We start from the raw sequence: 15,011 nt of genomic DNA, 5'->3' as shown, positions 1-15,011 counted from the left end.
TAAGTGTTTGTCAATATGATATCTAAGGCATGTCTCTTTCTTGATTTATTTTGTATTTCTGTCATCTCTGGGAAGGTTGAACACTTCTTGGTTACTGGCATTTCATATTTCCTCCACTGAGAATTGTTTGGCTGTTCGTGTCCTTTGCCACACTTCCACTGGATGGTTTGTCTCTCATTAGTTTATAGGAGTTCTTCATATAGTCTGCAGAGAAACCCTTGATTACATGTTGGAGTGTTTTCTTCTGTTTTTTTACTTAATTTACAGTGCCTTTGGTCTTACAAAGTTGTATTTTGCTGTAGTTAGTTTTATGAATCTTGTCGACTAGAGTTCTGCTTTCTGAGTCTCGTTTAACAAGACTGTCTATTATCCAAGATATAAAGATGTTCTATAATCTTTTTAAAACAATCTAATACTTTTAATATTCATTCAACTTTTATTGTTTATTATATTCAGATTTGGAGTTGATTTTTAAGGAGTGGTGTGAGACCAAATAGAATATTTATTAATATTTTGTCAAATGAATATCTGATTGTCCCAAAATAATTTATTGGCTATTACCAGACTTTATTAACATACATAGTGAATAGTTATGTCAAGTGCTGGTAGATCAAGTAAATCACAGACTGACAAATGACTGTAGGATTTAGCAATGTGGTGGTCACCTGTGACCGTGGAAAAAAGTGTTGTAGTGGGGTGGTGGGGGTTTATTGGAATGGGTTCAAGAGAGAATGAGAGAAATCAGAGATGGTGAGTACGCACAGCCATTCCTGAGGTCAATCAGTTGTTCTTTTAAACCAATCAGAAGATGTTTTTGACATTTTTAACAAATGGCTCAAAACCATGAAACTCTTCATGTAGATTTTAAAGCAGATTAGAAAGCCTTCCACGTTGAAGTTCTGAAGTATGAGTTTCACACACTCATTGTTTTTGGCAACAGAACAGAGTCAATCCTCCTTATTCAGTAATTTGATATTCGTGAATTCACCTAGTCACTAACATTTACAGGTGAATCCAAACCCAGCACACACTGTGTTTTCCCTGGTAATTCCTGGACGGGTGCAGAGTGGCAGAAAGTGGGAGTTGCCTGAGGCGCACGTTCCCAGCTGAGGTAGAACAAGGTGACACTCTTGTTTCAGTTCTCAGGTCAACAAGTGTCCTTTTCCTGGTCTATTAAATGGTACGTTTTTCACCTTTTTTGCTTCTTGCTGCTGTTTTTCCTCTTTGTAATGATCCGCAAACATAGTGCTGAAGTGCTGTGTAGTGTTCCTAAGCACAGGAAGCCTGTGCTGGGCCATATGTAGAAAACACTTGCGTTAGATGAGCTTCCTTCAGGCATGGGTTATGGATAGTGATATTGGCTGGGAGTTCAAATAATGTGTCTACAGTCTATACTAAATAAGGTCTTTTCAAAAGAGACAAACATAAAACAAGGCTATGCGTTGACAGGTTCCCAAACATGTCACGACCAAAGACTGCAGAAACCTAACCTTGTCCTTCCCCTAGGAGCCCTGGTTCAGTCTGGCTCATGCAGTGTTTGCTAAAAATTAATAGAATGTAACTCTTCCAAATAGGGAGGATCAATGGTAACATGATGGAGATATTTTCAAACCTCTCTTTTAAAAATGATGTCTAAAAAGCAGGTAGTTTCTCAACTAATGGTTGACTTGTCATCTTTACTTTGAAAGGACAGAGTTTTTAACAGCATCTGCTCAGAAGCATATCTTTGATAGACACATAAAAAAATCTCAGCAAATTGGGGACAACTGTTTTTTGCAAGAGAAAATGTGTATAGAATACATATATTAACTTCAAGCCAGTAGTTACCTTTGGGGAGGAAAGAGAGAGGAAGGAGAATGGTGTCTTCCACTGTGTAATAGTTCTTAAAAAACGACATCAATAAGGTGTGCTCTGTTAAATCTCAGCAAAGAGTAAATGGTTTCTGTTATCCTATTCTCCTTCTAAGTATATTTAAAATAAATATGTAACTGGGGGCCCGCCCGGTGGCGCAAGCGGTTGGGTGCATGCGCTCCGCTGCGGCGGCCCGGGGTTCGCTGGTTTGGATCCCGGGCATGCACCGACGCACTGCTTTGGCAAGCCATGCTGTGGCGGCGTCCCATATAAAGTGGAGGAGGATGGGCACAGATGTTAGCCCAGGGCCGTCTTCCTCGGCAAAAAAAAGAGGAGGATTGGCGGATGTTAGCACAGGGCTGATCTCCTCACAAAAAAAAAAATAAATAAAATAAATAAATAAATAAATAAATATGTAACTGGAACTGAGATGAAATAACACTAATGTAATAGATGCTATTTGCTGGAGTGCTCCCACCATCTGATGGACAGCTCATGATGGGTTGGTGATGTCGCTGACACCATCTAAAGGTCAGGACACGTTGTTTACCAGCTGTGGAGCTAGAGAAGGCTCGGTCACCAGCAGCAGAGCCAGAGTTACCTCAACCTACAAAGTTAGAGCCACATAGAAGCAGATCCTGCTCCAGCTGTGGACTAGTGAGAGCTCTGGCAGCAGCTCCAGAGCTCAGTTGCAGCCAGCTCCAGAACTAGAGCTCCTCCAGCTCCCACACTCGACCAGCTCCAGAGCCGCAGCCATTCCCATCACTAGCTCCCGCACCACATCTGTCAATAAGGCAGAGCTAGAGTCAGTCTCAGGACCGGAGCCAATTCTAGAAGCAGGTCAGGCACCACCGCCTGAGACAGACCCAGCTCTAGCCCCAGCTCAGGTCCAGCTCCTGAGCCAGTTGCACAGCCAGAGCTGGGGGGATCTCCAGCATCAGCCACAGCAGTGGCTCCAGCACTAGGGCAGCTGCAGCACCACCCACATCGCCAGCAACTAAGGCCCGGCCGGCTCCAGCCCCCACCCAGAGATGTCTTTCCCTTTTCTATGTTTTATGATTTCTTATGTTTTATGTGTTCCAATTTAGATTCAATAAAGTTTAATGTTTTCATCACTTAAAGTTGTACAATTCAGGGCCGGCCATTAACTACATCCTCTATGCTGTGTACCGTCACCGTTATCTAGTTCCAGATCATTGCTTCACCCCACCAGAACCCCTGTACCCATGAAGCAGCCATGCCCCCATATCCACTCCCCCACCCCCTGACAAGCACTGATCTGCTTCCTGTCTCTGTGCATTTCCCTGTCCCTGGTGTGGCTGTCCTGAGCACAGCCAACCCTCCTTTGGCCCCTCCCCCCCATGCTGAAGACCCCTGAGGATGCCAATGTGTTCAGTGCCATGAACCCGATGCCTAGTATGACTTTGACCTGAGGAAGCCCGCCGTCACCAAGGGGGTGAGGTCAGGCATGGAGCCAGCTCAACCCTGCTTCACATGAAGAAGAGGGACTCGATATTGCCAAGGGCACCTTCTCCTCAGTCCCTAGTGCTGTTTAGCCACAGGACCACCCTCCCCAGGGTCTGGCTAGCTGGGGAGATGAGCACGTACAGACTAGAGTGACAAAAACCAGGTGGCCATCTTTTCTGTCCAACCAGCTGGTCCAGGCTACCCAGGAGCAGTTTCACCCTGAACCTCTCGTGCTGCAGGCCTGATGCCTGCCAGTCAGCAGGCTGTCCTGGCCTCTCGTGGACCACTGGGAGCCTTAGGTGCCTTCTGCCCTCTAGGGTCCAAAGGACTAGCTGATCTTTGCCAAGGAGTGCTGCCCATGGGCATGAAGCTCTGCCTGCCACTGAGGCACTGCCCTCTGTGCACCTCCCTCACACCTTCCCAGGTGCGGGTCACTTGCATCTGTGACTTCAGGTGTCCCAGGGTCCCCACTCACCCAGGGGGCGTGACCTCTGCAAATGCAGCCCTTCCGTCCAGCCTCCAAGCCAACAGGCCCCAACACGGGCTTCAGGACCAGGCACGGCTCCCACTCCAAGTGCTGGGACACCTCAGGTGGGGCCAGGACCTCAGTGGCAGGGACATTGTCCAATGCTCAGCGAGCACTTGGCTGGTTCCTCCAGCTCCAAGGTGGAGGAGAGCAACATGAGTTTTGAGCCAGAGGCCCCTGATGGCAAGGAAAAGAATGTGGCTGCCCTCCCCATTCTCCCTGACAGCCCACTCCCAGTCCCTTCTTGCCTGGGACCAGTGTTCCCCAGTGACACCTACAAAGGGGCCAAGAACCCCAGGAGCTGGATGCCGGCCTGGGGTGTCCTGCCGGGTCCAGAGACTCTGCTGATCATGCCACCCCCACAGTGATGGAAATCAACCGCCCCCTGGTCCCCGATGGTCTCTGGTTTCATCTTGGCCTCCAGCAGCACTTCCTCCTCCTCAGCCTCCACCACACCCATGGCAGCTTTGGTCACACACAAGCGTCGTGTCTCAGGCTCTTCAACCATAGCTCCTCGCTGGCCCTCTCCATCCACACGGTGGGCGATGCTGCATCATCCCTGTCCACCTGGAGTAAACAACAGCAACGTGGACAGGAGCGTCTTGTTTAGCCCACTGGTGGGACGTGCCCTTGGTCCCATCACTCAGAGCTCTCTGAGCACAGACCTGTCGTGAATGGCTACTTTGACAAGAAGCCCTCTCTGGGCCCTCCAGGCAGCAGGCCCAGCCCAGGCAGGAGGTAGGCAACCGCCACAGTGCCCACTGTACATGGGAAGAAATGGAGGCAGCCTTCTCATTCTGTTGGTTCTTGGGGATCTGGGCTTGAGTGGAGGTGGATAAGGTGCCCACCGAGCTCCCTCCAAATCTAGGATCTAACCGCCTGAGGCTCTGATGAGACTGCTCATTCAAGTCCAACCAACCTGTAGTGAAGCCCGACTCCTTGCCTGAGTCACGGCCCTGTGTGATCTGGTCCAGACACCGTCCCCAGAGTGCACCCCTCACCGCACCCCACCCTCCCTAAAGCCTTCCTCCCCAAGGACCCTGCCAAGCCCCTGCCCCCTTCAGAGCTCCTAGTCTGCAGTGCCCCTCCCCCGAGCCCCCATCCAGGATGGACTCACCTCTGTGCTGGGCTCACAGGCCACCTCCTCAGGCTCCTGTGCTAGCAGAGCCTTTAGGGTCAGATTGACCTGGGGTCAAACCCACAGCTGGGTCACCTCACAGCCCTGTGACAGGCAAGGTCATGTGGTGTCTTCTCAGAGCCTCAGTTTCCTCCATGAAAAATGGGGTCAGTGACTCTGACCTCAGGAGAGTGTGTTGGGATTCAAGCAGGGAGACGAAGCTGCCCAAAGTGCTTGGACTCAGGAGGTCGCCTGGCTGGGGGAGCCCCAACGCAGGACAAGGCCTCGATGGTCAATGCTGGGCTCAATGCTGGTGAAAATCAAGGATTTCTAGTCCCCTGTTCACGTCTGGACTTGGTCACTTAGAGCAGAGTGACCTTGAATGCTGGGACCACTGGTCATCTGTAAAATGGGGTGCAATCACTCAGCACCCAGTGGGCTCCCTAATAACAGTAACTCCCTCCAATAGTTGCCCAGCTGGGCTCCCTTCAGCTCCTCCTACACCCGCCAGGGCTGCAGGCAGGGACTGGCTGGACCTCATGTGGTAGGGAGGGGGTGTAGAGGAGGAGGGAAAAGGGCAGCCTGGCCTTCTCCCTGCCCAGGGTCTGTGTCCACCACTGTCTTCGTGTCTGCAGGACCAGCCATGCATGGAGCTGGACCCTGGGATGGAGTCTGTGGACCAGGACAGTGAAGTCGGTGTATATTCAGTGACCCTCACGTCCCCAGATGTCCAACCTACCCAACTGTGCACCGTGTGGCCCACCTGGCTTCTGTGGCGTGTTCCTGTGACGTAGGGGGTGTGAGGGTCACCAAGCAGTTGGCTGGGGAGGGGACAGACGAAAGCAGCCATGTCAAGGGACTGTTGTGTTACACGTGTGTGCTGCGAGCTGTGTCACCCAGAAGTGCTGTCTGCAGGGCCCCTCTGTGTGCCTGACCATGGACAGGAGGCCTGGTTGCCGCACAGGAGAGAGGCCTGTGAGACCGTGAGGGTATCCCTGCCACACTCATGTGGGCGGAGATCCCGGGCCATGTCCATGCTCATCGGGGCTGATGTTGCTCCGTGTCCAACCCTCACAGGACAGTTGGGAAACTGAGGCCAGGAGAAGCAGGGACAGGCCCTGGGGTCACAAGGTGGGCAGAGTCCAGAGGGGAAGAGAGCATTCCAAGCTCTTAGGCCAGCCTCAGCACTTCCAAGGGGTTTGCTTTGGGAATGAGAGCCCCTAATCCCCTGGGGGACCCCTGCCAACGCCCTCCCATGTAGGGCCCTTTGCTATACGCATCCCCACGTGGACACACTCACACACACAAGCATACACACACACTCTGAATGCCCAGCCCGGTCTCAGAAGGGAAGTGCTCACTGGGGAGGTGACAGGAGGAAGGAAGAAAGAGGTTGGAGGCAGCTCTGCCATGGGGCATGGGCATCCGGTCCCCTAACAACATGCCCAGGCCCATAGCATGAAGGGGAGAGATGCCAGACTGGTGGGCAGGGGGTCCCCAAGGTACACAGGGGGATGCAGGGGTTGGGGCCATCCCTAGAGCAGCCTGTAGAGAACCAGGTCTGGCGTCCTGTGGCCACCACTCTGGGCACCGGGAACTAGGATGTGACCCCATAGGGGGGAGGGGATACAGCAGAGAAGGCTAGATCTTACACCTCTGTAAATTGGGGTGCATAGATGGGGTGACTCTAAGGGTCCCACAGGCTTGTAGAAGAGTCTATTGACCTTCGTTCTCCATCCATGACCCACTGTTCTCTGAGTCCTTGTAAAATGCATTCCATTCCCTCGAGGTCTTGCTGAGCAGAAGGCAGCCTGAGAGCTTGGGGACTGGAGCCCCGGGCAGTGCAGAACATGGCAGAGCACTGGTCGACTTGTCTGGGGACCAGGGACAAGGCCATCCTTGTCGGAGCCTCGGGGGCCTCCTTTGGAAGTGAGGTGGAGTCATTGCCCTGGCTGGGGCGAGGAGGCCTTGTGAGTCAACGGGACACGCCAGGGCCAGTGGAGGGAAAGCGGGGAGCAAGAGAGGCTTCTGAGGTCCCTCACGTCCCTGCTGGAGCCCACAGGTCCTGCTCCTTTGCGTCCTCGGCCCTGGTGGAACCACTGCCTTGAGGACCCCAAACAAAGAAAGGTGTGTGTTTTGCTTTCTGCTTTCCTGCCTGGGGCTGCAAGGCTGAGGCTGACCACCAGGGGTGTCCTGTGTCCACTCATGCTCAATGCAGCAAGTGGAGCAGGGAAGGGACGCCCAGGGCTCGTTCTGGGTGTTCCCCTGTCCAAAGCAACAGGCACCTTTGATTACTGGCACCCACGTCCACAATGGGAGCTGCTCAGAGGCGGGAGGGGACCCTGAGATCCTTTCATGATTCTTTCAGCTACTGTGGCCCCAGCACTCACCCTGAGCAGGGCCCATGTTAGTCCTGAGGGCAGTGCTGAAAGCACCCACATGGTCTCTGTCCTCCAGGAGCTCACAGCCTGGAGGTGGAAAGGACAAAATCATGAACAAATCCATGTGAAAAAGAAGAGAAGGTGCTACAGAGCAATGAAGCAGGGTGCTGGAGGAGGGAGGGCCTGGAGCCCCTAGGTGGGTGTAAATGGCCCCCTGGGGACATTTGTGCCCTGAGCAGAAGGACAAGAGGAGCCAGCCCTGCATCTGTCTGCAAACAGCGTGCTGGGGGGAAGCTCAAAGGCACAGAGACTTGGAGGCAGAAGAGGATTTGACGAGAGAGGAGGTGAGAAAAGAGCCAGTGTGGCTAGAGTGAGCTGGGGAGGAGAGAAGTGAGGGAGAGAGGATGGCAGGACCAGACCCAGGCCTGGAAGGAGGTACTAGCTGTCTATGCTGGGTGACAGCATTAGCCTCACTTAGCACTTACGGGACCTATCATTGAGCATCTGACAGTGTCTCTACCAGGGTCCAGGCTCAGGTCAGCTGGGAGGCTCCCCGTCAAGGTCTAGCAGGAGGCTGGGGCTGTGTTCTCAACTGAAGCTCGATAGAGGCAGGAGCCATCTCGGAGATCATTCACAAGTATCGGGGCAGTGGTAGGATTCAGTTTGGATGGGGGGTTTCAGGCCTTTTCTGTCTGTGGGCCGGGACCCTCTGCCAGTTTTTTGCATTAGGGGGTGTCATAGGGAAGGAAGCTCATAATATCTGATCTGGCTTCTCCTGAATAGTGGATCAGAGAGACAGACAGAGGGAGAGAAAGAGAGACAGTGACAAACAGAGATAGAAAGATGGGGAGGAGAGACAAAGAGTAGACACAGACAGAGACAGGGAGACAAAGAGAGAGACAGAGAGACAGGGAGAGACCAAGAGAGATACAGACAGCCAGAGACACAGAGACAGAGAGAGACAAAGACAGAGAGAGAGAGACAGAGACAGAGAGATAGAATGAACACAGGAGAGACAGAACCACACAGAAGTCACAGACTTTTCATTAAGCTGACCGTGGAAGTGACATCCCATCACTCGGCCCTATTCTATTGGTTAGAAGCCAGCCGCAAAGTCCATTCTCATAGAGGAGCGGGGATTACATAAGATGTGTGCCTAGGAAGTGGGAACGCTGGGAGCCGTTGTGGGGGCTGCCCACCACATAGGCTGAGATGACCACCACTCAGGCACTTGGACCTGAGTCTAAACATAACAGGAGGCCCTGGAGGGTTGCGAGCCAGAAGGAGATGATGTCTGAACGTCATTTCATTTCAACCCTCCCTAGGAACACTGGGAAACAGGCAAGAGGGGAAGTGCCTCTCCCAGACGCCCAGCAGACCCAAGCCTCTTTGCGTTGTATTCTCTGCCACAGCCAGCCCTTTCTGTAATCCTTGCACTGCCAAGTCTGTGCAGGAGCTACGTGTGGGAGCAGCCCACGGGATTCACAGACTCTGAAGGGATCTCTAGGTCTATACACCTGATGACATCCCTAGGAAGTAGATGCTAGAATGACCCCCACTACACAGAGAGGGACATGAACACAGGAGAGACCCTGAGAGGGGAGGCCCTGAGAGGCGCAGGGTTGTCCAGGGTGACATCACTGGCAAGAAGCAGGAGCAGGACTGAATTCAACTCTGTGTCCTCAAAGCTGGGGCCCTGGTTGCGTCCAGACCTCCCCAGAGGCTGTGGGGTGGACTGTGTCAGTGTGACTGTGTCTGGACAGGGTGTGGAGATGGAGAGTGAGCAGTCAGCAGCCCAGGGGGCCCTTAGGAAGGTCTTGTGTGAGGAGGAAGCTTAGGTAAGGGGATCCCAGGAAGTGACCTCACAGAGCCCAATAGAACTTGGAACCCTGGTAACTAGGCACCCACATCCTAAACACAGCCCCCAAGCGAGCTCACTTCTCTAGCACTTGTCTAGAAGGAGCAACATGTTTAGTTGCTGCTTCCCAATGACCAGGGGCCGGAGCCCCAGGAAAGCCCCCAAAGACCGATGCAGATGCTGGTGCCCCTCTCACGGCCGACGGCTCTGGTCGTTTACCCGGAGGGACGGAAAGGTAACACCGGGAGGCCCAGGGAAGGCCATTCCAAACCAGGCTACCACTGTGGGCCCATCTGGGCAGCCCCACATCCCCTCCCCATGTGTGCCTGGAAGGGCGGGTTCATGTGGGTAGACCACCGTGAGCAGGAGCAGTCGGTGAGGTGTTAGAAGCCTTGGGGGGTCGGTCAGGTTCAAAGCCCAGGTCAAGGCCGGCTGGGTGGGATGTGGAGTGCGGGGTGGTGCCCTTCTGCCTGAGGTTTATCCCAAGCCCCTGAGGTGTAGGTCTTTCCTCAGGGGTGGAATAATGTGCAGACACAGGTGTGTGCCTGATCTGGGAGAATTAGGACCAGAGGGCAGAAGCAGCAGCAAGGACAGCTGGGCAGGGCTCTGATGCCTCTGGGACGGAGCCAGTCACTGTCTTTGCAGAGCTCCACGAAGAAGATCAGCGTGGAGCTGGCGGAAGGGGATATTCCATCCATCTCCCCGATGGAGGCGCCGGTGTCCCACAGGCCTGGACCAGCAGCTACCGGGAGACGGTCTGCAGTGACAGTGATAAAACCCTCAGAGCCACCAGAAGACCCAGCTTCAATCCCGGGAGAACCATCATACCCACCATGTCCTGCAGCAGCGCAGGAGGCAGCTGAGGCCCCAGCCTCCGTGCAGGGAGCGCCATCCCCTGCAGAGTCTCCTGTAGCATACCAGGAGGCAGAAGAGGCCCAAAGCTCTGTGCAGGGAGGGCCATCCCCTGCACAGCCTCCTGCAGGAGACGAGGAGGCAGCTGAGATCCCTGCCTCCGTGCTGGGACAGACATCTCCTGCACAGACTCCCGCAGGACTCCAAGAGGCAGCTGAGGCCTCAGCCTCTGTGCAGGGAGAGCCATCCCCTGCACAGGCTCCTATAGGAGAACAGGAGGTAGCTGAGGGCCCAGCCTCTGTGCAGGGAGAGCTATACCCTGCACAGTCTCCTGCAGGAGACCAGGAGGCAGCTGAGGCCCCAGCCTCTGTGCAGGGAGAGCCATCCCCTGCACAGCCTCCTGCAGGAGAACAGGAGGCAGCTGAGGGCCCAGCCTCTGTGCAGGGAGAGCCATCCCCTGCACAGGCTCCTGCAGGAGAACAGGAGGCAGCTGAGGGCCCAGCCTCTGTGCAGGGAGAGCCATCCCCTGCACAGTCTCCTGCAGGAGACAGGGAGGCAGCTGAGGCCCCAGCCTCTGTGGAGGGAGAGCCATCCCCTGCACAGCCTCCAGCAGGAGAACAGGAGACAGCTGAGGGCCCAGCCTCTGTGCAGGGAGAGCCATCCCCTGCACAGTCTCCTGCAGGAGAACAGGAGGCAGCTGAGGGCCCAGCCTCCGTGCTGGGAGAACCATCCCCTGCACTCTCTCCGGCAGGAGAACAGGAGGCAGCTGAGGGCCCAGCCTCTGTGCAGGGAGAGCCAGCCCCTGCACAGTCTCCTGCAGGAGAACAGGAGGCAGCTGAGGGCCCAGCCTCTGTGCAGGGAGAGCCATCCCCTGCACAGTCTCCTGCAGGAGACAGGGAGGCAGCTGAGGCCCCAGCCTCTGTGCAGGGAGAGCCATCCCCTGCACAGGCTCCAGCAGGAGAACAGGAGGCAGCTGAGGGCCCAGCCTCTGTGCAGGGAGAGCCATCCCCTGCACAGTCTCCTGCAGGAGAACAGGAGGCAGCTGAGGGCCCAGCCTCTGTGCAGGGAGAGCCATCCCCTGCACAGTCTCCTGCAGGAGAACAGGAGGCAGCTGAGGGCCCAGCCTCTGTGCAGGGAGAGCCATCCCCTGCACAGTCTCCTGCAGGAGAACAGGAGGCAGCTGAGGGCCCAGCCTCCGTGCTGGGAGAACCATACCCTGCACTCTCTCCGGCAGGAGAACAGGAGGCAGCTGAGGGCCCAGCCTCTGTGCAGGTAGAGCCATCCCCTGCACTGTCTCCGGCAGGAGACCAGGAGGCAGCTGAGGCCCCAGCCTCTGTGCAGGGAGAGCCATCCCCTGCACAGCCTCCTGCAGGAGACCAGGAGGCAGCTGAGGCCCCAGCCTCTGTGCAGGGAGAGCCATCCCCTGCACAGCCTCCAGCAGGAGAACAGGAGGCAGCTGAGGGCCCAGCCTCTGTGCAGGGAGAGCCAAGCCCTGCACAGGCTCAGGGAGGAGAACCAGAGGCAGCTGAGGCCCCAGCCTCTGTGCAGGGAGAGCCATCCCTTGCACAGGCGCCTGCAGGACACAGGGAGGCAGCTGAGGCCAATCTCTGCGGCCTGGGAGAGCTGGCTCAGGACCCTCCCTCATTAGCACCTCCAGTCCCACCTGTTCCACCTACTCCCTTACCACCAATTTCCTTCCCCATCCTCCTAATTGTGTTTCTCTATTTCTTGGTTTCTTTCATTGATTTTTTTTTATTGTTTATATCTTGATTATTTAAAATAAATTTCACTTTCATCTTTTAACAGTTTACTGCTTTTCATTTTAAATTGTACACTTCATGAGCATTAAGTACATTCACAATGCTGTGCAGCCATCACCGCTGTATGCGTTTAGAGTATTTCATTCTCCAAAAGAACACCCTGTTCTAAAAGCACTCACTCCCACTTTCTCCCTCAGGCCCTGGCAACCCCTAATCTGTTTTCTGTCACTGTTTCCTTTTTTTTTTTAAATCTGTTCAGGATGTTTCCTATAAGTGAAATCATGCCGTAGGTGGCCATGTGTTTTCTGCCCATTTATTTTCGCACGGCCTGATAGGTTTTCCTTTTCTGCTTTTATTTGAAATAGAATTTCTCTAATTTGATAGGAAAATCCCAGATGGAGTCTAGATTTGATGTATCAAAGAAAGCCCTTTTGGTAAATATGTGCATAATCTTGGGGTACAGACTGCTGTTTTAAGTGTGACACCAGAGCCAGAAGCCACACACGAAATGCGTTGCTCTTCCTGCAGCCTAAACAAAAACAAGAAAGGGTAGAAAGCTGGAAAGACAAACCAAGAGGCAGCTGAGGCATCAGCCTCCAAGCAGGGAGAGCCATCCCCTGCACTGGCTCCTGCAGGAGAACAGGAGGCAGCTGAGGCCCCAACCTCTGTGCAGGGAGAGCCATGCCCTGCACAGGCTCCTGCAGGAGAACGAGAGTCAGCAGAGGGCCCAGCCTCCGTGCAGGGAGAGCCATCCCTTGCACAGTCTCCTGCAGGAGACAGGGAGGCAGCTGAGGCTACAGCCTCTGTGCAGGGAGAGCCATCCCCTGCACAGGCTCCTGCAGGAGATCAGGAGGCAGCTGAGGGCCCAGCCTCTGTGCAAGGAGAGTCAAGCTCTGCACAGGCGCCTGCATGAGACAGAGAGGCAGCTGAGGCCAAATTCTGAGGCCTGTGAGAGCTGGCTCGGGAACCTCCCTCATTAGCACCTCCAGTCCCACCTGTTCCACCTGCTCCCTTACCACAAATTTCCTTCCCCATCCTCCTAATTGTGTTTCTCTATTTCATGGTTCCTTTCATTGCTTTTTTTATTGTTTATATCTTGATTATTTAAAATAAATTTCACTTTCATCTTTTAACAGTTTACTGTTTTTCATTTTAAATTGTACACTTCATGAGCATTAAGTACATTCACAATGCTGTGCAGCCATCACCGCTGTATGCGTTTACAATATTTCATTCTCCAAAAGAACACCCTGTTCTAAAAGCACTCACTCCCACTTTCTCCCTCAGGCCCTGGCAACCCCTAATCTGTTTTCTGTCACTGTTTTGTTTTTTTTTTAATCTGTTCTGCATGTTTCTTATAAGTGAAATCATGCCGTAGGTGGCCATGTGTGTCTGCCCATTTCTTTTCGCACGGCCTGATAGGTTTCCTTTTCTGTTTTTATTTGAAATAGAATTTCTCTAATTTGATAGGAAAATCCCAGATGGAGTCTAGATTTGATGTATCAAAGAAAGCCCTTCTGGTAAATATGTGCATAATCTTGGGGTACAGACTGCTGTTCTAAGTGGGACACCAGAGCCAGAAGCCACACACGAAACGCGTTGCTCTTCCTGCGGCCAAAACAAAAACAAGAAAGGGTAGAAAGCTGGAAAGACAAACCACAAACCGGAATGTATTCCTCATGACACAAGGTCAGGGAAAGGTTACGCATCCTTGTGGTCCAAAAAAACACTCGAAAGTCAGAGTTTTAAAAAGAGATAAAGAGCAAACACATTCAACGCCAACGAGAGGTGATACACAGGGGCAGCATGTGTCAGAGATGCGCGAGCTCCCCGAGGAGGAGACGCGCACATGGAGACACTGTGGAGAGGGCACTGGGCCCCATCAGACGGGCTGGGTTTCAGTGTGGTGACAACCAGACCTGGTGACAATGTGAGGAAGCAGAGGCCCCAGTAGACCCCTAGAGACAAGTGTGAAAGGACACTCCTCTCTGGAGACCAACCTGCAGGACCCATCGCAGTCCCCAGGGGCACGCCTGTGCTGGCGGTACTGATCCCAGGACTTCATCCCACAGAAATTCCTGCCCAACTTTTCAAAGATGTATTTTCCACACTATTCATCACAGCACTGGTTGCAATAGCAAGCAATTGGAAGGAACGCTACTGTCCATGGCGAGGCGATGGGATCCATCCGTCCCATCTGTAAGACCACTAATATGTGATATCAGCCGGGAGACATGCATCTAGGAACATGAATCTGTGTGTGAGAGAGAGACAGAGACAGACAGAGAAAGAGAGAGACAGAGCCAGAGAGATACATACCAAATCATCCATGGGGCTCACCTCTGGGGATGGGAATTGCCACTCGCTTCTCTTCTCCTTTAGAGGCCTGCGTGATGTTTCAACTTGATAGAATGTGCCTCTATTCCTCTTATAATTCTAACAAGATTAAAATCACATGTTAATGTTATCCATTTATCATTCATCTTTGGACTGAAGTACATTATTTAGTTTTTCTTTGTAAAGGTTTTTATTACGAAGACAATGTACGTTAATTACAGTAAAAGAATGAATTCTAAGGGAATTAAGAATTAAGTGGAAACTGAGGAGTGCCCTTAACAGGCAGTGTTCACCGTTTCAGTCCTTTGCCTTTGTATGCACGTGTGTGTGCACGTGTGTGCATGTGCCCATTCAGCTGTGTGCATCTGTATGCACATGGGTATGTCTATGTGCAAGTGTGTATGGGTGTGCACTTGCGGCTATCGTGTGGGAAGGACTGCAGGGAGTGTGCTCTTCTGGAACCTGATTTCCCCAGGGCTGGACCCTGGCCAGTCAATCCTCTTTCTCCTCTGCGTCGGCCTCAGAATTGCCTAAGAGCCTCTGCTGGGCAACACGGATCATTTCTGATTTTTCACTCCCGTCATCGTGCTGAAAGGAACACCTGCATCCATAAATCTCTACTTCTTTAGGACCGATCCCTAGAGGCAGAGATTCTGGCTCATAATGTAAACGTGATGTTAAGGTGTTGGTCACAGTCTCTGACACCCAAGGTCTCCTTCTACCCTGTGATCTTGTTTGGGAACAGGGAGTCCAGAGACCCTGAAGCAGAGACCTGAGGGAGGGAGGGAGAAGGAGGAGCAGCTAGGACGCAGGGGATGAAGGTACCTGGGGTGACCTGCCCAGCTGGAAGGCCTCGCTCCTG

Source organism: Diceros bicornis, unplaced genomic scaffold (genome assembly GCF_020826845.1).
Source record: "Diceros bicornis minor isolate mBicDic1 unplaced genomic scaffold, mDicBic1.mat.cur scaffold_357_ctg1, whole genome shotgun sequence".
Taxonomy (NCBI): Eukaryota; Metazoa; Chordata; class Mammalia; order Perissodactyla; family Rhinocerotidae; genus Diceros; species Diceros bicornis.
The sequence above is the reverse complement of the archived record's forward strand: the minus strand, read 5'-3'. Positions refer to the sequence as shown.